Here is a 23,854-nt window from a genome sequence, read left to right on the forward strand (position 1 = left end):
AAACGTTTTTATGGTGTCCATTCTGGTTCTTTTTCTGGGTGGGATTAGTATAAGGCAGGAAGGATGTTAGCTGGTTAATAGAGATAGGCTAATAGGATACCAATCGTCTAAGTATGGCGTTAATTTTTATAGTTCACTGGGCCTCAGTTGATATTAAGTATAGATCATGCGTGTGTCACTTTCAAAACCCAAAAAATTGTCCTAACACTTACAAACAACCACTCAAGCTCCACTTGTACATTCTCTAGGTCCATTCAGTCACAAGAACCCGAACAACCCCCACAGCTCAAGGCTGGGAATCAAGTGGACAAAGAAGGGGGTTCCCCGTGGGTATCTTTAGGATATGGGCAGGTAGTAGGGGGGAAAACCAATATAAATAGAAAAGGAGAGTACCCTGCCTCAGGATATATAGGCCCTGGCTAGGGGGTCCTAACTGATGTGTATGGAGGGGTGATTAACCTAGGGGTTGACACTACATATAACAATCACATGGTCAAATCAAAAGGACTATACAGTTCAAGATTAGAAAATATATTTTTTTTATTGTTTTCTGATAACAGGGATATTACAAAAGATTTTTTTGGAAAAATATATTTTTTTGTGTATATCATAGGTACATATAAGTCATAAATAAAACAAACAGATATATGGACAACAATATCAAGACAATTCGTCCTACCCAGTAACAGCCAATCTTTACACACACAGTATCATTCACTTCAATCCCTACTCACTCTTTCTCTCCTAATGTCATACACCATTCATTCTATCATTCATTCTACTATTCCTTGCGAATACAGCACATAGGTGGTCAAATCGGGATGTTCGTCCGGATAGGTGGTTTTAGCTACGGGTCCTGGTGTAATGAGGACAATGACCGTATTCCTGGAGACATGCGCCGACGCGCGTTTCGGTGACAGGCCAATAAGGCCGCACCTTCGTCAGGGCAAGGGGCAGTATACTGGGACAGGCACAGGGATAAAAACTCTGCAATATAGAGAGCAAAACAAAATTCATTTTACTTTTCTGTATAATTATGTACTATTCAAAATACAGTTCTGTGCTAGCAACCAGCTTTCATCACCATAGATCACTACATTTTTCAAACGTTTAAAAAACATGTTTCCAATATTTCAGTAAGTTATTTTTTCCGTCTGATCAGCCTTGGAGCAATGCTCCTACATTTGACCGGTGATTGCCCTGCTATGTCAACCCTCTAGAGACACTCCCTAAAATAGATTCCCTAGTACGTGGAATCTAGAAGGCATCATGATAGCCTTAACTGTATGGACCATAGAGCACATTTAGCACAACAAAAGAATCTTCACTTGCATACAGGTATATCTTCCTTTTATCATACACATTCACTTAAATTATAGTCTCTCTCAGTGCTCCTCTTGAGTACACGCATGATTCTATATTACAGACCAAGGACAAAGTCTTGGGACGGCAGTAAGTTCAACTGATCATGATTTGTCAGAATGGATCCCAGTTGGGGACTAGCAAGTATTTTATAACCATGTACATAGCTATTAGGTTATTCCTCCGCCATTTAGACTCAATATTTTACCTGATTTCGTATTAGGTTCTGCTATTCAAGTATATCAGGCTTCGGATGGCGTCATAGGGGTGCATGGGCGCCGATGCTGTTGTTGTTTCAAGGGACAGGCTACAAGCAATTCGAATCCTGTGAGGGGGGCAGATACGTAACCTCTTATCTCTCTAGAAGTATCAGATTTTAATAGTTAACTAATATCCCTAATCTTCTCTGAGCTTATTGCCATATGATGTTGTCAGGTGTCCCTCTCTACCATTCTCTTGTTTTTTAGCCAAGTCGAAACTGTCATATAGAATCTAGCTGGTAGGCACTTATCTTGTGCCAATAGAGCACAATATAATGCTGCCGGTGTTAGAACCACCTACCAGTAAGGGTTGGCTCCTTAGCGTTATGCTTTTTAGAACCCTTGGGTTTTGGCGATCATCTCGGTTCTAGACAGTAGTTGGCACACATAGAGCCTATAGAATAAAACATTGTTGGGTCAATATAGCATCATGGCCACATTTAGTAGATTATTATCACTATAAGGCGATAGCATGTTTGAGGGACATTTCTTAACACCTTACATCGCTACCCCCCAGCGCAGCTGTTATAATCAATACATACCGGGGGTGCAAGCTTATAGTGGTGATATATTTCGTTTTCAATGTTCATGAGGCGCAGAGGTGCACAATTCTATAGGGCATCTACGAGCCTAAGGATGGAGACAGCGGTTGAAGAAGCTAATAAACCCAACCCTTACAGCTTCATATATCGCGTTCGTTATCTAATTTTATTTACCTTTCAGGCTTCAAATAAGCGTTTCTAGGCGGGGATTCCAATCGTGTTCTGACCTATCAGTTCAGAGGGCGCAGAAGTGCAGAATTCTAGAGGGCATCTACGAGCCTAAAGATAGAGACAGCAGTTGAAGGGGCTAATAAACCCAACCCTTCCCGCTTCATGTTTCGCTTTTGTTTTCCCATTTCATTTACCTTTCAAAGGTAGGGTAGCCGTTCCTAGGCGGGGGTTTTTCAATTGTGCTCTATGATGTCGGTTCCTTTCATGGGTAGCGGGTGGAAGCGATGCCGTCTTACAGTTCCGGGCCACCTTCGTAGGGTGCTGGCTGATGTACCGCCTGGGGAGGGGACGGTAGAGAGTATTTTAAATGGGGTAACCCCGAGCGAAGATTCTAATTTACGAGGCACTTGATTTGAGTGCTTACCTTTGTCCCGGAGGCTGTTATCATCACGCTGGGATTCCGCCGACTCGGTCTGTCGGCCAATGGATGGATGCCGGATTCTCTCTTGTTTCCGGCGTCCTAATTAAGTACCGTCATGTTCGCGCCTCCTGGGATTGCCTAATCAGCTGATCCCGATTGAAACAGTTGAAACAATTGACGGACTATCGCTCCCTCTATGCACTCAGTCGCCATCTTTTGTTTACCGAAGGCGCTGTTTTTTGAGATATTATCTGAGGTAGTGTGGCGGTCATCTTAGTGCAACCGGTCGTCCGCTGTCAAAATAGCCTTTCCCATTACTGTGGGTCATACTGTCAACATACGTGTAGTCATGTAAATATTAGAGAGGAGGGTGACACTTAGATCAATTGTCTGAAGATTAGAGTACGAGTTCTCTCTTTTTAAACTCTAAAACGCCACAGTGTTGTTATAGAAAGGCCTGATGCCAGGGGCATTCCTCATTCAGACCTTTTTTTACAGAATCCAAATAAAAAATCCAAAAGACCTCCCGTTTCTTTCGGAGGCATGTTGGATCAGTTCCAGGATTGGCTTTTATCTTTTCCAAGATAAACCAGCGAATTTCCACATCTTTGTGGTCTTTCTCTAGCCAGTGGGTCACAATAGGGGCTGCCGTCTTTTTGTTTCTTATATTGGACTTATGCTCCCCTATTCGTACCCGGCATTCTCTGCCAGTTTCTCCAACATATGGGAGATTGCACGGGCACAGAATAAGGTAGATGATGTTGCTAGTGCGACAATTGGTTAACGTCGCATTCCTGCTAACTGAGATGGTGCGTGTATTGGTGATGACTGTATCCCCCACCATAGCCTGTGGACAAATGTGGCATGTCCCACATTTATGGTTGCCATATATTGGACCCATTCCTGTCAAGGTGGTTTGTTTGTTCGTGGGGGGTTCCTGTATTTTTCCTTTTACTAGATGGTTTTTTAAATTCTGGTTTTTCTTAAAGGCAAAGATGGGTCGTCGTAAGTGTGTTTCCTCATCCTCCAGATTCAAGATATGCCAGCTCGAATTTATAGCCTGCCTGATCTTGTGGTTCATTTCGGAGTGACGAGTTACACACACTAGTTGATTCAGTTTCTCCGATTCATTCTCCGTAAACATAGCTTCCCTGTTTGTGTATCTGGCTCGTTTGAATGACTCTCTGATCAATCTCGGGGGGTATCCCCGGAATCGGAGTTTTTCCTGAAGTATGTCAGCCTGGGTCAAAAAATCTTGTAGGTCCGTGCAGTTCCTTCTAATCCGAAGGAACTGACTGTAAGGGATACTATCCCTCTGGCTGCGCGGATGGAAGCTGGCATATTGAAGCAAGGTGTTTCGAGCTGTCGGTTTGGTGTACAAAGATACTTTGATGGCGTTATTCTGATGTTCAATCCAGATGTCTAGAAATTCAATTCTAGACCTGCTGGTGTGACTGGTAAATTTCAGATTGGTATCTGCCACATTAAGCCATTCCATGAATTCAGTCAATTGTTCTTCTGCCCCCCTCCAGATGAAAAAGATGTCGTCAATGAACCGTTTCCAGTTCATGACGTTCTCGAAAAAGGGGGCCATTTCGTTAAAGATATTCGTCCTTTCGAATTCCCCCATATACAGGCAGGCAATGCTAGGGGCACAGCTTGCTCCCATACTAACACCGGAGGCCTGTCTATATAGGGTGTTATCGAATTCAAAGTAGTTCTCAAATAAAACCACTTTGAGACATTGTAGGATGAATTCAGAGTTGGTTATGCTGGTATTCCTGGAGAGTACAGTCTCAATTGCATTGTATGCTCCTTGTTGTGGTATATTCGAGTACAATGCCTCCACATCAAGTGTGACCATTATTTCAGAGTTTTCGTGGAATGGAATCCCTTCCACTTGCTGGATAAAGTGCCCAGTGTCCCGTACATACGATTTCAGTTCTGTCACCATTGGGTTTAAACATTTATCGATGTACTTCGATAATGGCTCGGTGGCGGAGCCAATGGTTGAGACTATTGGTCGCATGGGAGGATCTACACTATTTTTATGGGTTTTTGGTAAACCATATATAATAGGTATTTTGGTATTGGATGGCGTAAGATACTCTGCTTCAGCTTCACAAATGTGGTCTTGGTTAACCGCTTTTTGGACCATTACCAGTATCCGTTTTTTCAGGGCATTTTCGGGGTTCCTAGTGACACGTATGTAGTGGCCTGAGGATGATAATAGTTCATTCATTCTCCTTTTGTAATCAGTGGTATCTAGCAGTGTTATCCCACCACCTTTATCACAAGGTTTAATTGTGATATTTTTGTTTGTTTCCAAATCCTTTAGGGCTTTCTTTTCCTTGATAGATAGATTGGCTTTAGGTAGGGGCACATATTTGGTCATCTTGTTGATTTTCTGCATGACGGTTTTTTCAAATATATTGACCTCAGGTCCCACCATCTCCAAAGAAGGTGTAAAAGAAGATGGGGGTTTACAACCAGATCTGTTGTTTTCCTTGTTGGCGGGGGGTGCTTCCAGGAAAAACTTCTGGAGGCGTACTTTCCTAAAGAACAGTTGTAAATCTTTATTCAATTCAAATTTGTTAAAGTTGGAGGATGGTACGAATGAGAGGCCCCTAGATAGAAGTTGGATGGCCTCGGGGTCTACAGTTTCATTGGACAGATTGAATACAGGGAGCCCCCTTATGTTCACCAATACTGATGATGGCGAGTCTGCACATACATCTGCGGTTGTCCGCGACCCTGATGGTAACTCCTCGTTTGGGGGGTTCTCGATGGGGGACGGGTGTTGCCCCGGCGGTTCCCTAAAAAACGGTTTGGTTGGTAGTTGCGGTCATATCCTCCATTTCTATTTCCCCTGTTGGGATTGTGCCCTTGATTTGGGTTATGTCCCTGTTCATAGCTTGGGTCATATTCCTCAGGGGTATCCCCCTCGGAGTCGGTCGTTTCAGAAAAGGTGGTGACCTTCCTTCCTTGTCCCCACCTTGGTGTCTGTCCTCGAGGGGCATTTTCTTCTTGGGTAGTATAGAAGTTGGTCCCTAAGTAGGGGTAAGCCCTTTCTTGTGAGAACATTCGGACGTCCTTCCTTAGTTTTTCTGTTTTCCTTTTAAGAAGGTAGTCAGAGAAGGATTCCAATTCAAATTGGATTTCTTCAAGCTTCCTTTTTCCCTCATCTACTGAATCTCCCTCCTTCAGCTTATCTTCCAATTCTCTGATTTCTTTTTCAAGGATCTCCATAACGGTCCGTGCCGTTTCCACAATCAGCATCATCCAGTCCCTGGAGCAACGGTTGGAAATAAGGGCCCATCGCTCCAGGAACTGTCTGATTTCGATGAACATTCCAGGGATGTTACGGACTCTAAGCCCAATGGGAATAGTACCAGCTCGTAAATAGTCGAACATGAACTTGGCATTTAGTTCTGTTCTCTTGGATTTTTTCCGGAGATTTAACAATTTATTCCAATCTCCATTTAGTCCTTTTGGTACAGTGAAATCTTGATTGCCATCCACTGGGAGGCCAAGCATTTTAGCAAAGTCGTCGTCCGTAAAACCAAACGTTTTTATGGTGTCCATTCTGGTTCTTTTTCTGGGTGGGATTAGTATAAGGCAGGAAGGATGTTAGCTGGTTAATAGAGATAGGCTAATAGGATACCAATCGTCTAAGTATGGCGTTAATTTTTATAGTTCACTGGGCCTCAGTTGATATTAAGTATAGATCATGCGTGTGTCACTTTCAAAACCCAAACAAATTGTCCTAACACTTACAAACAACCACTCAAGCTCCACTTGTACATTCTCTAGGTCCATTCAGTCACAAGAACCCGAACAACCCCCACAGCTCAAGGCTGGGAATCAAGTGGACAAAGAAGGGGGTTCCCCGTGGGTATCTTTAGGATATGGGCAGGTAGTAGGGGGGAAAACCAATATAAATAGAAAAGGAGAGTACCCTGCCTCAGGATATATAGGCCCTGGCTAGGGGGTCCTAACTGATGTGTATGGAGGGGTGATTAACCTAGGGGTTGACACTACATATAACAATCACATGGTCAAATCAAAAGGACTATACAGTTCAAGATTAGAAAATATATATTTTTTTATTGTTTTCTGATAACAGGGATATTACAAAAGATTTTTTGGGAAAAATATATTTTTTTGTGTATATCATAGGTACATATAAGTCATAAATAAAACAAACAGATATATGGACAACAATATCAAGACAATTCGTCCTACCCAGTAACAGCCAATCTTTACACACACAGTATCATTCACTTCAATCCCTACTCACTCTTTCTCTCCTAATGTCATACACCATTCATTCTATCATTCATTCTACTATTCCTTGCGAATACAGCACATAGGTGGTCAAATCGGGATGTTCGTCCGGATAGGTGGTTTTAGCTACAGGTCCTGGTGTAATGAGGACAATGACCGTATTCCTGGAGACATGCGCCGACGCGCGTTTCGGTGACAGGCCAATAAGGCCGCACCTTCGTCAGGGCAAGGGGCAGTATACTGGGACGGGCACAGGGATAAAAACTCTGCAATATAGAGAGCAAAACAAAATTCATTTTACTTTTCTGTATAATCATGTACTATTCAAAATACAGTTCTGTGCTAGCAACCAGCTTTCATCACCATAGATCACTACATTTTTCAAACGTTTAAAAAACATGTTTCCAATATTTCAGTAAGTTATTTTTTCCGTCTGATCAGCCTTGGAGCAATGCTCCTACATTTGACCGGTGATTGCCCTGCTATGTCAACCCTCTAGAGACACTCCCTAAAATAGATTCCCTAGTACGTGGAATCTAGAAGGCATCATGATAGCCTTAACTGTATGGACCATAGAGCACATTTAGCACAACAAAAGAATCTTCACTTGCATACAGGTATATCTTCCTTTTATCATACACATTCACTTAAATTATAGTCTCTCTCAGTGCTCCTCTTGAGTACACGCATGATTCTATATTACAGACCAAGGACAAAGTCTTGGGACGGCAGTAAGTTCAACTGATCATGATTTGTCAGAATGGATCCCAGTTGGGGACTAGCCAGTATTTTATAACCATGTACATAGCTATTAGGTTATTCCTCCGCCATTTAGACTCAATATTTTACCTGATTTCGTATTAGGACCCTGTGGACCCTGGACAAATTGTACTAGGTGAGAATTACCTAGTGACCAATGCTAGCAACGCCACTACTACACATAGTGCGGCTGTTGTTAACTTCTCCTGGGAAGGGGTAAATGGCCTCAAGAAGTTGTTGTGAGAGCAGACCTCCCAGTTGACTGTCTTTTGGGCAACGATCTAGAGAATTCTTTATGGTCAGAAGTGGAGTACAGGACTCATGCAGAGATGCTAGGTATTTCAGCACATGGTGTTGCTGTAACCAGGTCCCAGGCCAAGAAGTGCCTACCTGAACCTGTGGTGGATCTTGAAACTATAGACCAACCACAACCCAAGAGGAAGAGCAAGAGGGTTAAGGCAGTGCCTTCCCACTTGCCCCAGATTGAGGATCAGCCCTCACAGGAGGCTGATTCTGTGATCCAAGAGGAGACTGTCCTAGAAGAGCTTGAACCTGATCAGGTTGAGTTTCTGGGGACAGGGGGACCCTCAAGGGCAGATCTGGGGCAGGCTCAGTTAACTTGCCCTTCTCTTGAGCCCTTCAGACAGCAAGCTGCTGCTGAGGCTGCTGGGAATGCTCAAGGTACTCATTGAGTGTATTGGGATGATGGACTCCTTTATTCAGAGGCTAGAGACCCTAAGCCTGGTGCTACCAAGAGGTTGGTTATACCTCTGCAATTTAGGGGCTTCCTTCTCACCTTGGCCCATGAAATTCCCCTAGCAGGACACTTAGGCCAGAACAAGACTTGGGAAAGACTTGTCCCTCACATTCACTGGCCTCACATGTCAGAGAATACCAAGGAGTTTTGTCGTTCCTGTGACACCTGCCAAGCCAGTGGCACATCAGGTGGCACCACAAAGGTCCCCCTAATACCACTACCTGTGGTGGGGGTTCCCTTTGAGAGAGTTGGGATAGACATTGTTGGACCAATGGATCCCCAAACAGCATCTGGGCACAGGTTTATCCTGGTGGTAGTGGATCATGCCACCAGGTACCCAGAGGCAATTCCCCTGAGGACCAAAACAGCACCTGTTGTGGCAAGGGCCCTACTTGGAGTATTCTCCAGAGTGGGCTTTCCAAAGGAGGTACTTTCAGACAGAGGTACCAACTTCATGTCTGGATATTTGAAAGCAATGTGGAAAGAGTGTGGAGTGAACTATAAGTTTACCAGACCCTACCATCCACAGTGCAATGGGCTTGTTGAAAGGTTCAACAAGACCCTAAAGGGAATGATAAAAGGGTTACCTGAAAAGCTAAGGCGAAGATGGGACATCCTTTTACCCTGTCTGCTCTTTGCTTACAGAGAGGTCCCACAGATGGGGGATGGTTACAGCCCTTTTGAACTTTTGTTTTGCCACCCTGTAAGGGGTCCACTGTGTCTTGTAAAGGAAGGATGGGAGTTACCTCTCAAAAAGCCTAAGCTTGATATTGTGGACTATGTATTTGGTCTCCGCTCCAGGATGGCTGAATACATGGAGAAGGCAACCAAAAACCTGGAGGCCAGACAAGAATTACAGAAAGCTTGGCATGACCAAAAGGCTGTTCTTACTGAGTACCAGCCAGGGCAGAAGGTGTGGGTGTTGGAGCCAGTGGCCCCAGCAGCCCTCCAAGACAAATGGTCTGGACCTCACACCATACTTGAGAAAAAGGGAGAGGTCACCTACTTGGTGGACCTTGGCACCTCTAGGAGCCCCCACAGGGTGCTTCATGTAAACAGATTGAAGGCATATGTGGACAGGGCAAACATGGGTTTACTCATAGCTACAGATGGGGACCAGGAGGAAGAGAGTGACCCTCTCCCAGACCTGTTATCTCAAAACCCTGATGATGGTTCAGTGGATGGAGTAGCCTTGGCAGGCAGCCTCACTGACCAACAGCAATGAGACTGCAGACAGGTGTTGCAGGCTCATAGACATATGTTTTCTCTCACACCCAGTCAAACTAACTGGTGCACCCATGAGGTGGACACTGGTGACAGTCTGCCTGTGAAGAATAAAATCTACAGGCAACCTGACCATGTCAGGGATTGTATAAAGGCTGAGGTGCAGAAAATGCTTGAACTTGGAGTAATTGAGCCATCAGAGAGCCCCTGGCCCAGCCCAGCAGTCCTTGTGCCAAAACCTCATACCCAAGATGGAAAGAGAGAAATGAGGTTCTGTGTGGACTATAGAGGTCTCAATGCTGTCACTAGGACAGATGCTCATCCTATTCCAAGGGCAGATGAGCTCATAGATAAATTGGCTTCTGCCAAATTTCTGAGCACATTTGACTTGACAGCTGGCTATTGGCAAATCAGGTTAGCTGAGGTGTCTAAAGCCAAAACAGCATTCTCAAACCCCAGTGGACGTTATCAGTTTGTGGTAATGCCCTTTGGTTTGAAGAATGCACCTGCCACTTTCCAAAGGTTGGTGAACCAAGTCCTTGCTGGGTTGGATGACTTTTGCGCAGCTTATCTAGATGATATTGCTGTCTTTAGTTCCACCTAGGAGGATCACCTGATCCACCTGAAGAAAGTTCTGGAGGACCTGCAAAAGGCAGGCCTGACTATCAAGGCTACCAAGTGCCAGATAGGGCAGAGCAGGGTTGTGTACCTGAGCCACCTAGTAGGTGGGGGTCAGGTTCAACCATTGGAGAGCAAGATCCAGGCCATACAGGACTGGGCTCCTCCAACGACCCAGACACAAGTCAGAGCCTTCTTGGGCCTGACTGGCTATTACAGGAAGTTTGTAAAGAACTATGGGTCCATTGTGACACCATTGAATGACCTGACATCCAAGAAGATGCCAAAGAAGGTTCAGTGGACAGTTAGCTGTCAAAAGGCATTTGATTGACCTGAAGAAGGCCATGTGCTCTGCACCTATCCTGAAGAGTCCTGACTACTCCAAAGAGTTCATTGTCTAAACGTATGCTTCTGAGTTGGGGGTGGGAGCTGTGCTTTCACAACTTAATGTAGATGGTCAAGACCAGCCCATTGCTTTCATTAGCAGAAGGCTGACCCCTAGAGAGAAACGTTGGTCAGCCATTGAGAGGGAGGCCTTTGCTGTGGTTTGGGCCCTGAAGAAGTTGAGACCATACTTGTTTGGCACTCACTTTCTAATTCAGACAGACCATAAGCCCCTCTTGTGGCTAAATCAGATGAAGGGTGAGAATTCCAAACTGCTCAGGTGGTCCATTTCCCTACAGGGGATGGACTTTACAGTGGAACACAGACCAGGGACTGATCATGGCAATGCAGATGGTCTCTCCAGGTATTTCCACTTAGAACATGAAGACTTATCTGGTCACGGTTAAGTTTAATGTCCCTGCGTTTGGGGTGGGGCGGGGGGTTATGTAGGTGAGTAGGGTCTGCTTTCCTATGGTCACCCCAGATTTTTGCTTTTTGCTTCACTGGTTTTCGACATAATGTGGCTGTGGACCTGCTAATCAGACCCACAGCCTGCTGTTCTCTCTCTAAATTCACATACATGTACTTTAGGTACACACCAATTTGGTATTGGATACCTTATCAGCCCCTGTACAGTGTACTATAGGTACCCAGGGCATAGGTGCATCCAAGGCCTACCAGGGGATGCAGCATATCTTTTGCCACCCCTGGCTGGCCATTCAAACAGACACAACTGGCTGATCACTCAGCTGGGGCAAGGTGGTGTAATCACCCCTTGCTTAGATATAGTATACCTATATCTAAACCTATATCTGGACACATATATACATATAAGTCACTCCTATGGCAGGTCTTAAGAATCCTGGAGGCAGAGTGCTTGGTTTTATGTGAGATGGTGCTCTAGCATGAGCTGAGCCTGTCTGCAGCTTTCGGAACCAAGTCCCTTAGCTGTTCTGGGATATTGCCATACCATACACTCTTAAAGTGCATTATAATCCTCGTGGTTACTTGCTAACTTTGGTTTGACTTTATCAAAACATGTCGTATAAGGTGTCATACGCTTTGGAATACTACCCCCTCGCCAGTCCTGGCGACGGGGGTAGCATTCCACCCTTCTAGAGGGAGAAGACATGTTACTTTGCTTAAACGCGGTTAAATCTAACCAGAGCCCCAGCATCACGAAATGGACGCTGCTGCCACAGACACGAGTCTGGCCTCCTGCTGCTGACCGAAACTCAGGCAGGGGAGGCCTGGACAATAGGTTTCCTGTCACAGGGCGGTGTTACACCACCCCAGACAGGAGATAGTGGATTGTAGCAGGGAGGGTTGAATGAAACTAGACACTGCCAGGGGCGCACAAAGGCTTCCCATGCAAAGTCCTGTTCAAACCGGTACTGGGGCACTCCAGCCCCAGCTCTGGCACGAAACTGGACAAAGGGAAAGGGGTGTAACCACCCCCTTCCTGGGTCCCACCCATAGGAGGGACCTAGCAGGTAATCCAGCCCCTTGATTTGAAATATAGGTAGGAGCTGTGCCCAGGAGCATTAGATTATCCTGACTGAAACTTTGATACAGAACTCTGGACCCTTCGACATCCCACTCGATGTGGAAGACTGAAGAATGTCCCTTGTGGTGAAGGAGTGACCACCCTGTGCAAACAGGCATCATCCAGCGCCCAATGGTTTGCTATGTTGCAGTTCCCGCCAGAACTCGAGCAACAGAGATCAACAAGACCCAACTTCCCTGACTTCTAACAGCCCGATCCACAGTTCCAGCGAATCTGAGACCCGTGGAGGCGACGTGAAGCGTGGGGCCAGCCATCTTGAAAAGACTGTAAAGTGCTGACCGTGCAGCTCCCGAGGCACCCTCGAAACTGTGCATTGAGGTTTGAGAAGCCTTTGCCCTGAGCAGCTTGTGCACCGAAGATCTCTCCTCCATACTCATCGAGTGCTGATTGGGGCCCTTTTGCATTTTTCCTGCTCGATGCATTGTCCGGTCACTTGCTCATTGGCTAGTGGCCTCTACGGCGATGAAACTACAAAACTACTCTGCTGGTCTGGTTGCTCCAGACTGTCTCTCGCTCCCCTGAAAAGGAGCTATCTCACTGACCTTGCTGGTCCAAGTAAGAAGCAATCTTTTAATCCTGTGTGGGTTGCATTTGCCAAGGCTTGCTAACTCCGATCCGGAAGCCGAAACCGCCGACATCGAGAGCTTCTATGGGACAGCTCGTGATCCACTCCTGGTCATCCTCGATGCCCCAGAGTCCACTTGGCAGCGGAGACAAGCTTCATGACAACCACCTGATTGCTCCCAACATCGCCTGGTTCCTTCCTGGTTCCATCCTGGTCACTGGCTAGTGACTCAGACTCTGTCCCCTCTGCTTTCAGGTACTCTACATCTTCGATCCACCCTTGGATCCAACCGGACTCTTCTCTCCTGGCCGCCTGCTGTATCTTCATCTCCAGGCTCTATAGATCTCCATGACGAAACCCGACACACTTTGGCACCTATGCACCCGCTTCCTGTGGGTGATGTAACCAACTAACACCGGTGCTCCTGTAGTGGTTTACACCTCTAGTGTCCTAGTTTAAAGTGGGGTAATTCTATTCCAGTCGGAAGACTTCCAAAACAGTAACTCGATAACTTTTACGCGCCATTGACTTTTGCATTGGTGCATGCTTGTGCTTTAGGCACTGCTCCCGTGTCCCGCGGGCCTCTCCCGACTTCATCACTGCTAGTCCCAAGTAGTCCCAGCAATTCACAATGCCCTAGGCCTTACCATTGTTCTAGAGGTGGTACTTATACCACTATTTTAGTATATGGTTTGAGTGGCCACCGGGCCTATCCAAGATTGTGCAACTTTTGAATGTTTAACTGTGCTTTTGTTTAAACGCTTGTGCCTCTGCACTCATAAAGAGTACAGAGGATTATTCTAGTAATAAATACATATATTTTTAATAATATATAACTTGTGTGGTGTCCTTTCATTTGATATTATAGGATTGCATATGGTAAAACAGCTGGCTTCACATGCCCTCTTGAGTTAAGCCTAAGACTGCTTAGTCCATGCTACCCCTAGGATAGCTTGTCTATAAGGTTGACTTTACAAACACCACCATAAGGGATTGTTTGGACCGATACAAGGTGCCCTCAGAATTGTGGACATCATACATCAGGCCAACTTCTCACACCTTGGAAATATGCACAGGTACGGCGATACTGCCAGGAGTGCCAAATATGCCAGAAGAAAAACCCATATGTTCCACCCAGTGTCCCACTAAATCCTCTTCCTATTATTGGTAAACCATTTGATAGAATCGGTATGGGCCTTATAGGCCCCCCTACCCAAATCCAGCTGGGGGTATCAATATCTCCGTGTATAGTGGACTACACCACAAGATATCCAGAAGCCCTTCCCTTGAGGTCGGCCACATCCACCACGATAGCCCAAAACCTGATAGAAGGTTTTCCGAGAATAGGGTTTCCTTGTGATATCGTTACAGATCATGGGACTCCTTTTATGTCAAGGCTAATGAGGCAGGTTTGCAAGGAACTGAACATCCAACACATAAAGACATCAACCTACCATCCCCAGACGGACAGGCTTGAAGAGCGCTACAATGGCACCCTCAAGTAGATGCTCACTGGGGATGGAAAGAACTGGGATCAGCTACTACCTTTAGCATAGTTTGTGCTCACAAGTCAGACCCAGAGTAGTCTTGGTATGTCCCCTTTTGAGCTACTCTTTGGCGGAAAACCCCGAACCCTCTTAGAGATTACAAAAGAGAGTTGGGAAAAAGAGGGGGCACGGGAAGCTCAGGCATTGTTGGACTACGCAAATCAAGTTAAGTCCCGTTTGCACAAACTAAGAACCTTAGCCCACGTGTCATTAGAAAAGGCACAACAATGACAATAACACTTCTACGATAAAGGAAAGAAGTGGCGTGAATTAGACATAGGAGACTGGGCTCTAGTCCTTCTTCCGTCCTCCTCTCACAAGTTAAGAAATGAGTGGCAGGGTCCTTTCCAGATCACAAGAAAAATAGGAAAAACAACTTATGTCCTGAGCCTCTCCCTGAGGAAAACTCAAATGTATCATATCTCTTAAAAAATGGCTCGGCCCTCCACCTAAACAGACCCATAGTGTATCCACTGTGGAAACTCTGCTCCACACAGTACAGGACACTATAATTAATACTGAGTTAACCAACAAAGAACGGGAATAAATCAGGGCCCTCCTTCTTAACCATAAAGAGATCTTCTCCGATCAACCTGGCAGGACCTATCTGGCGAACATTCAATCCCGACTCAAGAAGGAGTCGTGACCAGACAGAAACCCTATAGGGTCCCTGAGATCTGGCGCCTCGCTGTCCAGAATGAGTATCTCAGATGCTAAAGACGGGGATCATAGTACGCTCTAAGAGCAATTGCTGCTCCCCAGTCGTCCTTGTAACTGAAAGCAGATGGCAGCATCCGGTTTTGTATTGACTTTCAAGCGATAAATCGTGTCTCCAAACAGGACGGCTATCCGCTTCCCAGGCTTGATGAGCTGATAGAGCGCCTTAGTGAGGCTAAGATCTCACCAAGGGCTATTGGCAAATTCCCCTAAACCCTGCTGACCAAGAAAAGACAGCTTTTTCCACACCGATGGCCTATACCACTTTAAGGTCCTCCAATTTGATTTGCATGGCGCCCCGGCTAGTTTCCAGAGGCTGATGGATATGGTATTAGCACCTAACCTATCCTACGCCTCTGCCTAACTAGACGAAATCGTGGTATATAGCACGTCATGGCACGAACACCTTCAACATCTTCAGGCCATCCTTACCAAACTTGGGCTCGCTTGTTCAACGCGAAAAAGTCCAGATTTGCTTTCCAGAACGTTAAGTATTTGGGATATGTTCTAGGGAAAGGTCTGATCGAGCACCAGACCAAGAAGGTAAACGCCATTCAAAACACACCCTTCCCAGCTACCAAACGTGACCTTCGGGCTTTCCTCAGGTTGGTGGGGTACTACAGACGCTTCATCCCCAAGTTTCCCGAGGTTGCTGCCCCCTCTCAGATCTTTTTAAAAAATCAGGCCCTGCCTCATGGCTACATTACCCCTCGGTCCCTGAAAACTGGGCCTTTCTACTCCTTAAGATCGTCTTGACAACCTCCCCTGTACTGATGACCCCAGACTTTCAAAAACCCTTTATCCTCCAGACGGACGCCTCAAGGGTGGGAATTGGGGCAATGCTGTCCCAGGTTGATAGTGAGGGTGAGGAGAGACCTGTCGTCTATATCAGTAGGAAGTTGTTCCAGAGGTAAAGGGTCTATCCCACGATAGAGAAAGAATGCTTAGCAGTAAGGTGGGCAATCGAAAAACTGTGCTACTATCTTGAGAGAAGACCCTTTATTTTATATACTAGCCATGCTCCCCTGACATGGCTCCAACTGAACAAGGGTTGCAACAACCGTGTCCTCTTGTGGTTCCTGACCCTACAGCCTTTCCGGTTTGAGGTGCGTCACCGTAAAGGAACGGAATAGGGGAACGTCGACTTTCTTTCCCCCGATCGGGGAAACCCATGGGGGAGGTTGTGTCATGGGTTTCCTGGGAAATGGGCCCCACTGACTTCATCCGACATTGACACTTTAATCCTCGTCCGTACACAGGAATGGCCTGGCTGGTTTAAGACCTCTCCGGACCTGTGGGATGGCGTATCAGCAAGCATGACATCGGACCCTCTCCTTTTATCGGGAGGCCCCACCTGGAGCCAGAACCAGGGAGGGGGCAAGCCGGAAGACAGACTGGGGAAGAGGAACATGGAAGTGAACCAGAGGAGCAGCGGCTGAATCCTGTATCCTCCGGCGGTCCTGACACCAAGGAGAAGAATCTGTCATGTCGCCCAAGAATGCTCCAGGAGGAATGTGGCTGGAGCAGGTACATCATTGTCTGCGGGGGCGCTCGTTTTTACAGGGTGGGAATTTATTTATTTATTTATGCAATTTTTAAAGCGCTGCAATTACCCATGGGTGTCTCGGCGCTAAATGGAATGGGTAGGGTTGTGAGGGTGGGCGCCGATTTTCACTCTTCTTAAGCACAGGTGACAGTTATTCGCAGTGATCCACTCGCACCCACCTGCCCTGGTTAAAAGCAGCTCCCTCGAGTTTTCCACTGACCTGTAGTTATCTTCTTTTCTTTTGGTGCTGTCAGGGACGTTCTCCTGCCGGTGCTAAGACAACGTGGACTGCCACAGAAGCTTTCCTGCCATAAGGATTAACTGGGCTGTAGAGACACTTCCGTCCCCCCCCCCCTCTCCTCGTCTACAACAACGCTGGATGTACACTCTTACTCTGTGAATCACATTACTCACTGAATAAAAGAAACTGTTCATCTTACTAACTTTGTGGGTATCCATCCTCATATTCATTATTGACCCAGCGGTCCCTTGTCCCTACAACCACTTGGTGGTTTGTGATACCCATCTATAATTTTATATTATTTATTGCTCCCCAAAATCATCTGCTTCTGCTTTCAACTGCTATACATGAGCAAAGGAGTAATGACTGAGCTATATATAACATGGCATCTGTTATATATCCCTGTTCAAAAGGTAAAAGAAATAAAAACTAACCTGCCATCCTTGACCAACTCCCCACCACTTTCCCTGCCTCCCTTCCTCCTCCTTTTTAAGGAAACAAGGGAACCCGGGGGTACTACACTAGGGACCTTGGGTGAGTAATTGTTACTAAAGACAGGGGTCCCTAGAAAACGAGTACACGTCAGGTAATCAACTTATGCTAAATAGACAATATGTTCTTTGTCCAGCCGGACAGAATTTATTTAAACAATACTTTTTAGGTGAAAGAATTTTTAGAGTGGAGCGCCACACGCGACCCATACATAAAAAACAAGGAACAAAATTGGAGGGAGGGGGTTCAGGCAAGGAGAGGAAAGTTTTCTAGTAATCAGTAGACAGACTTGATTGTGTATTAGTACCATTGTGCATTACATTCACAGTATTAAGTGCCATATGGTACATTGGTGTCGACGTTTCGATCCCTTTATTCAGATACATAGGATCATCTTCAGGACAGTAATTATGAACATCCCTTGCTTGGAATAGTCCGGAATGACTGTGCTTCCAAAAATAGCGTGCAGGTTCTAACGGTGCGTGGGTCCGGCCTTGTGGTCCCGCCGTATCAGTGACGGCCTCTCTACATTGAAAGCTCAACTGTTTTTAAACACAGTGCTGGGATTAGATCGTTAAAATCTTTGTCATTTGCCCACCTCGATCATTAACGTTTGGATTATACAAGGCCGGACCGGTTTATACAAGGTCGGACCCATGCACCGCTGGAACCTGCACGCTATTTTTGGAAGCACAGTCATTCCGGACTATTCCAAGAAAGGCATGTTCATAATTACTGTCCTGAAGATGATCCCATGTATCTGAGTAAAGGGATCGAAACGTCGACACCAATGTACCATTTGGCACTTAATACTGTGTATGTAATGCACAATGATACTAATACACAATCAAGTCTGTCTACTGATTACTAGAAAACAGACATTTCCTCTCCTTGCCTGAACCCCCTCCCTCCAATTTTGTTCCTTGTTTTGTATGTATGGGTCGCAAGTTGCGCTCCACTCTAAAAATTCTTTCACTTAAAAAGTATTGTTTAAATAAATTCTGTCCGGCTGGACAAAGAACATATTGTCTATTTAGCATATGTTTATTACCTGATGTGTACTCGTTTTCTAGGGACCCCTGTCTTTAGTAACAATCCCTTCCTCCTCCTGCAGCTGAGCTTTGTGTTTTCATTCGAAGCAGAGAAGCACAACTGCGATGACAGGCTCTCAGAGTGCTCTGTCAGCCTGGCCTAAAAGGCGTTTATGATGTAGCAAAGTGGAGGATAACAAGTTTAATTATCAACTGTTGCTACGTCTTAGCAGTAAGTTATGACATTTGGAAATTGAAATGAAGGTTAGTGACTCTCTATGAAACCCATACATAACAAAGTAATTTTGTTGCCACATGTCAGAACTCTTTTGGGTGGGAGGGGGGCACAAGGCAGATGGGCTACTGGGTCCTAACCATGGTGGAAAGAGTTGCTTGCCACTGGTGTCCTGGTTTTGTTTGTACTATGGCTCTGCAAATTGGGCCAAGTAAGCACTTCTAGCTTGACTACCTCGATAAGGCTCAGGCATCCATCAAAATGATTTTCACACAAACTTTTTTGCCTGGGCTGGTCGAGGAAGGGAGTGCTCAACCAACTGGTTCTACATGCAAGGCCCTACCCAAGCCCAGGCTAATGCAAGAACAATTAGCAGAACCATCCACGGGTGAAGAGTTCTTCCCCGTCAAGAGAGCGCACAGAGGTTGTGGTACATGAGGAGCCAACAGAGGCCAGTTCTACGAAATCCAAACAAGTAAGAGTTTTCCTTTCTTCGCAACTGAAACTGGGGGTCGACTGGCATGTTTCCTTCACACTGGGAGAAGATAACCTCACAACCATGGGTACTTCAATCGGTACAGGGGTTCCACATAGAGTTCTACAGTTCCCCAGAGCAATAGTTACAGCCTCGTCCATTAATCTTTCCTGAGGCCCAGTGCCTCCTGATATATCACAAGGTATTGAACCGGTTGCACAAACACGCATTAGCCCAGTCCATCCTATACCCAAAGGTCTTTCTCAGCAATATTTTCCTTGCAAATAGGACAGAGTTCAAATACCTGTGATTAATCTCCTTGAGTTAAATGGGTGGTTGATTTACTGCCATTTCAAGATGGAAGGTATCCACCTGTTGCAAGATCTGCTGAAGCCACAGGACTGGATGGTGCATCTTCATCTCAAAGAAGTGTACCTCACTATCCCCATTATTCCACCTAATCACAGATTCCTGCAGTTCCATTGGCAAGATGAGGTTTACAAATTCAGAACCCTTCCATTCGGGCTTTCTTCCGCCTCTTGGTGTTTCACTAAGGTGCTCAAACCGGCAATGGAATTTCTTTGCACCTAAGGCTTCTGTCTGATTATTTATCTAGACTATATCCGTCTACTCAATCAGTGTTCAGGCAGATAGTGCAAGTAGTTGCAGATGACAGTCTATTTGCTGAAAGCTTGGGTTTTGTCATAAACGTAATGAAGTCCCTTCTCAAGCAGTCCAGACAGACTACCTTTCTGTGGTTTGTGATCACTTCCACAGAGTAAACCCTCCTCAGCCTTTAAATACCAGAAGATGTGGGATCTCCTTCACCGACGGAAAAAGGTCCACAGAAGAGCAACAACTATATATCAATTACCTGGACCTAATGGCAAGATCCTTGCAAGCCATTGTTGGACGAAGGAGAGAGTGAACTAGTGAACTGATATGTCCTTTTTTTTTTTCTTCTCCTTTTCAAAGACATTTATTGGGTATCACACATGTCATACACAGCACCAGGCCTACAACTCAGAGGCCGGCCACTCCAAATAGTCTGGGATAATAACAAATTCGATCTCGTATAACAGCCTTTCAGCCGACCACCTGGGGGTCCGGCAGCATAATAGTACATCCGAGTGTGACCAAAACAAAAAGATGAGGGGGGGGGGGGGGGGGGAATCATTAGATGGAAAGTGCCACCTCCTCGCTCCCTAGGAGCTCTACTGAATCTAGTACTGTGTGCGATTCCCGATTCTGGCCCGCCACCCTCATCAGCCCTGATCCCAATTAGGCCCGAAGCCAACCAAAAACACAATAGGAACACCACCCCACCCTCCCTCCCATGCACATTTGTCCCCAATTAGTTCCATAGTATACGCCACTTCCTACATCGGAATCTAGGCCGCTCCGATGCCCTACAATAACCTGAAAGTTTCCAGCCCTCCAGACACACCAGCTAGAGCCGCTCCGTCGCGCTAGGGGCTACTCTGCCTCATCTGGCTGCGCCCCTTCGGGCACTTTCTCCTCCTCTACTGTCCCCTCTCCTCCCGTCGCTTTGCTCTCCGCACTCTGCAAGCGCGACTTGTATAGGCCCCAGAAGTTCTTCTGATGACTGGTTGGTGGCAAAAGCTTGCTATAAAGTTCCGATTGGGTGCAACAATACATCATGTCGTGCGCCCATGTTTTCACTGTGGGCAGTGGTCCTCTCATCTAGCACATCGCTAGCAACCGTCTGGCAATCAGCATTACCATGTCTGCAAGGCGCCTGACGGCAACCGGCAACGGTTTGGAGTACCCCATCAGCGCCAGTGCCGGATCCGGGGTCAAGTCTGTACCCAGAATCTGGTTTAATTCCGCATATACGCCACACCAGAACCTACTGACCCCTGGGCACGTCCACGCCAGGTGCAAGAAGTCCGCTACCTGTGTTCGGCAGCGTACACATTCCGCCGAGCTCCGGAGACCATATCTATGTAATCTCTCTGGTGTGTAATACACTCTCTGGAGAAATTTAAAGTGTATCAATCTATGCCTACCATTTAGCGATATCTTCTTCGTGCTCGTGCAGCAGTATCTCCACATGTCGTCATCAACGGTGTTCTGCAAGTCCTGTTGCCAGGCGGCCCTGGCCTTCATATACTGGTGTTCCCTGTGCGTCACTCCTGTTTTGTACAGCGTGGTTACAAGCTTACGGGGCGTCTCCGCCTTAATTACATACGTTAATTCCGGGACTTCCGGAGGCTCCGCTAGGTCCGGGCCCAGTAATTCCAGTAAAGCGCAGCGTACCCTGTCGTACTGAAACTTCTGCAACAATGAGGCATGAGCTGTATCCGACTCTATCTGATCCCACTCTTTGACCCTACCGTCCATGAACATGTCGCCCATTGTGGAAATGCCTAATTGATGAAGCGCCAGAGTTACGCCGCGCTCTGTGAGTGGCGAAAGCCAGTGGGCTCATTCTATGGGCATGGACGGCGAGTATATGAGGGCAGCCCCCTGCGTCAGCAATAGAGAGTGCCAGGCATGGTTTGTGGCCGAGAGCGAGTCCAATATGCCCGTCCTGCGGTCCATTTGCCGGCAGATCATAGCCGGCAGTGGCAATGGTTCCGCGAATAGGCGTTCCATCCGAAGGTGGGGTATGCATTCGTCCCCATGGATCCAAGTGTGGAGATGTGCCGCCTGCGCCACTCTGTAGTACAGTTCCAGATCCGGGGCCGCTAATCCGCCCATTTCATATGGGAGTGTCAGTAGAGACCACTTTACTCTGGGTTGTTTGCCCGCCCAGGCAAGCTTAACCATTAGCTGTGTCAGAGTCTGAAAGAAGGCCTTTAACAGCACCATCGGGATGGCACTAAGTAAAAAGAGAAATCTTGGGAGTACCACCATTTTCATAAGGGCAATGCGCCCCATAAGTGAGAGGGGTAGTTTACACCATGCCTCAACGTCATCTTCTAGTTTACTGCAGGCTACACCGTAGTTTTCTCGTAGCAATGTCTCCGAATCCATATGTGTCCTGATTCCCAGGTACCGGACTGTGTCACTGGACCACTGCAGAGGAACTCCATTTCGAATTGCCTCATTATCGGGGTAAGCGGGAAGGCAACCGATTTCGACCAATTAACCTTCAAACCGGAGAGAGCACCGAATAGCACAACCTCTCTTAGCAAGGAGAACAGGTTGCGTTCAAGATCACGGACGTATAGCAAGGTGTTGTCCGCGTAAGTCGAGACAACTATCTTGTAAGACGGAAAGCTGACTCCCTCATGCCCGTGGTATTCACGCAATGCACAAGCCAGCGGTTCCACTACCAGAGCATACAGCAGTGCAGAGAGGGGGCAGCCTTGTCTTGTTCCTCTGCCAATTTGGATAGGGTCAGTGACCAGGTCTCCCAATCGAAGTCGCGCTGTCGGCTTATAATACAGGGCCCCTATCATTTGCAGGAACGGCTCACCCAAACCAAACCGCCGCAGCACCAAGGACAGGAATGGCCACTCGACAGAGTCAAATGCCTTTTCCATGTCTAGGAAGACAGCAATCGCCTTCGTGTCCCATCGCACAGGTTGCATGGCACCCAAGGCGTGCGTATATTATACGTCAAGTTTCTGCTGGGGATGAATCCCGCCTGTTCCGGGGTAACCAGCTCATGCGCCAAGAGGGCAAGACTTTGGCGTATATCTTGGTGTATACGTTCAACAGTGAGAGCGGTCTGTATGAGCTACACTCACTGGGCACCTTCCCTGGTTTAAGTATAGTGACTATCAGGGCCTCTCTCATCGAAGGCGGCATGGCTCCATCCGCACAAATGTTGTCAAATAGCTTAGCTAAGTGTGGAAGTAGCTTATCTTGGAAGGCTTTATAAAATGCAACTGTAAGCCCGTCAGCGCCCGGTGCGCTGCCAGAGCGCATGCTTGCTAATGCTTCTGTTATTTCATCCCTTTCTATGGGAGCCATTAGGAATTCCCTATGAGTATTTGTCAGCTGCGGCAGGTCGATGTGATCCAGGTAGTCACTCGCCTCTGCAGTGAGGTCACCACCTTTAGCGGAGTACAGATCAGAGTAGTATCTCCTAAATTCGTCCACTATTTCTCCTTCCTCCGACACCTTACCTCCGTCCGCAGTACGCAGTTCCACGATCAGGGACTTTCCCCGAGTCCCTTTGATTAATCTGGCTAATAGGGAGCTCGGTCGTTCCCCCTCCCCGTACACACGCGCCGTGGCATATTTCCCCATGTGTTGTACCTCCCTATCTGCTTCTTCGTGGTATTCGGAGAGCAGCGTTTTAATCTCCTCAGACACCTTGTCACATGGGGTGGACCGCTGCTGTTGCTCAAGGGCAGCGAGCTGGTTTTCCAGCGTCCCTAGTCGCTGTCAGATGGATTTTAGCACACTGGAGTGCTTATACATTGTGACACCGCGAATAAATACCTTAAAGGCCTCCCATATCGTCTGGAAGTCGTCCACAGAGCCTATATTAGCCAAAAAAAGATGTCTATCTCCTCCGCCAGCTCACCCCTAAACACTGGGTCCAGCAGCGAGCAAGGTGGGAAGCGCCAGGTAAATGGAGGTATCGATTTCCGAGGAGTTTCTAGCACCAGCAGCAGAGGGGAGTGATTGGACAGCGTCCTAGGTAATACCATACAGGAGCTAATTTGGGCAATC

This window comes from Lissotriton vulgaris, chromosome 3_1, assembly GCF_964263255.1.
Source record: "Lissotriton vulgaris chromosome 3_1, aLisVul1.2, whole genome shotgun sequence".
Lineage (NCBI taxonomy): Eukaryota > Metazoa > Chordata > Amphibia > Caudata > Salamandridae > Lissotriton > Lissotriton vulgaris.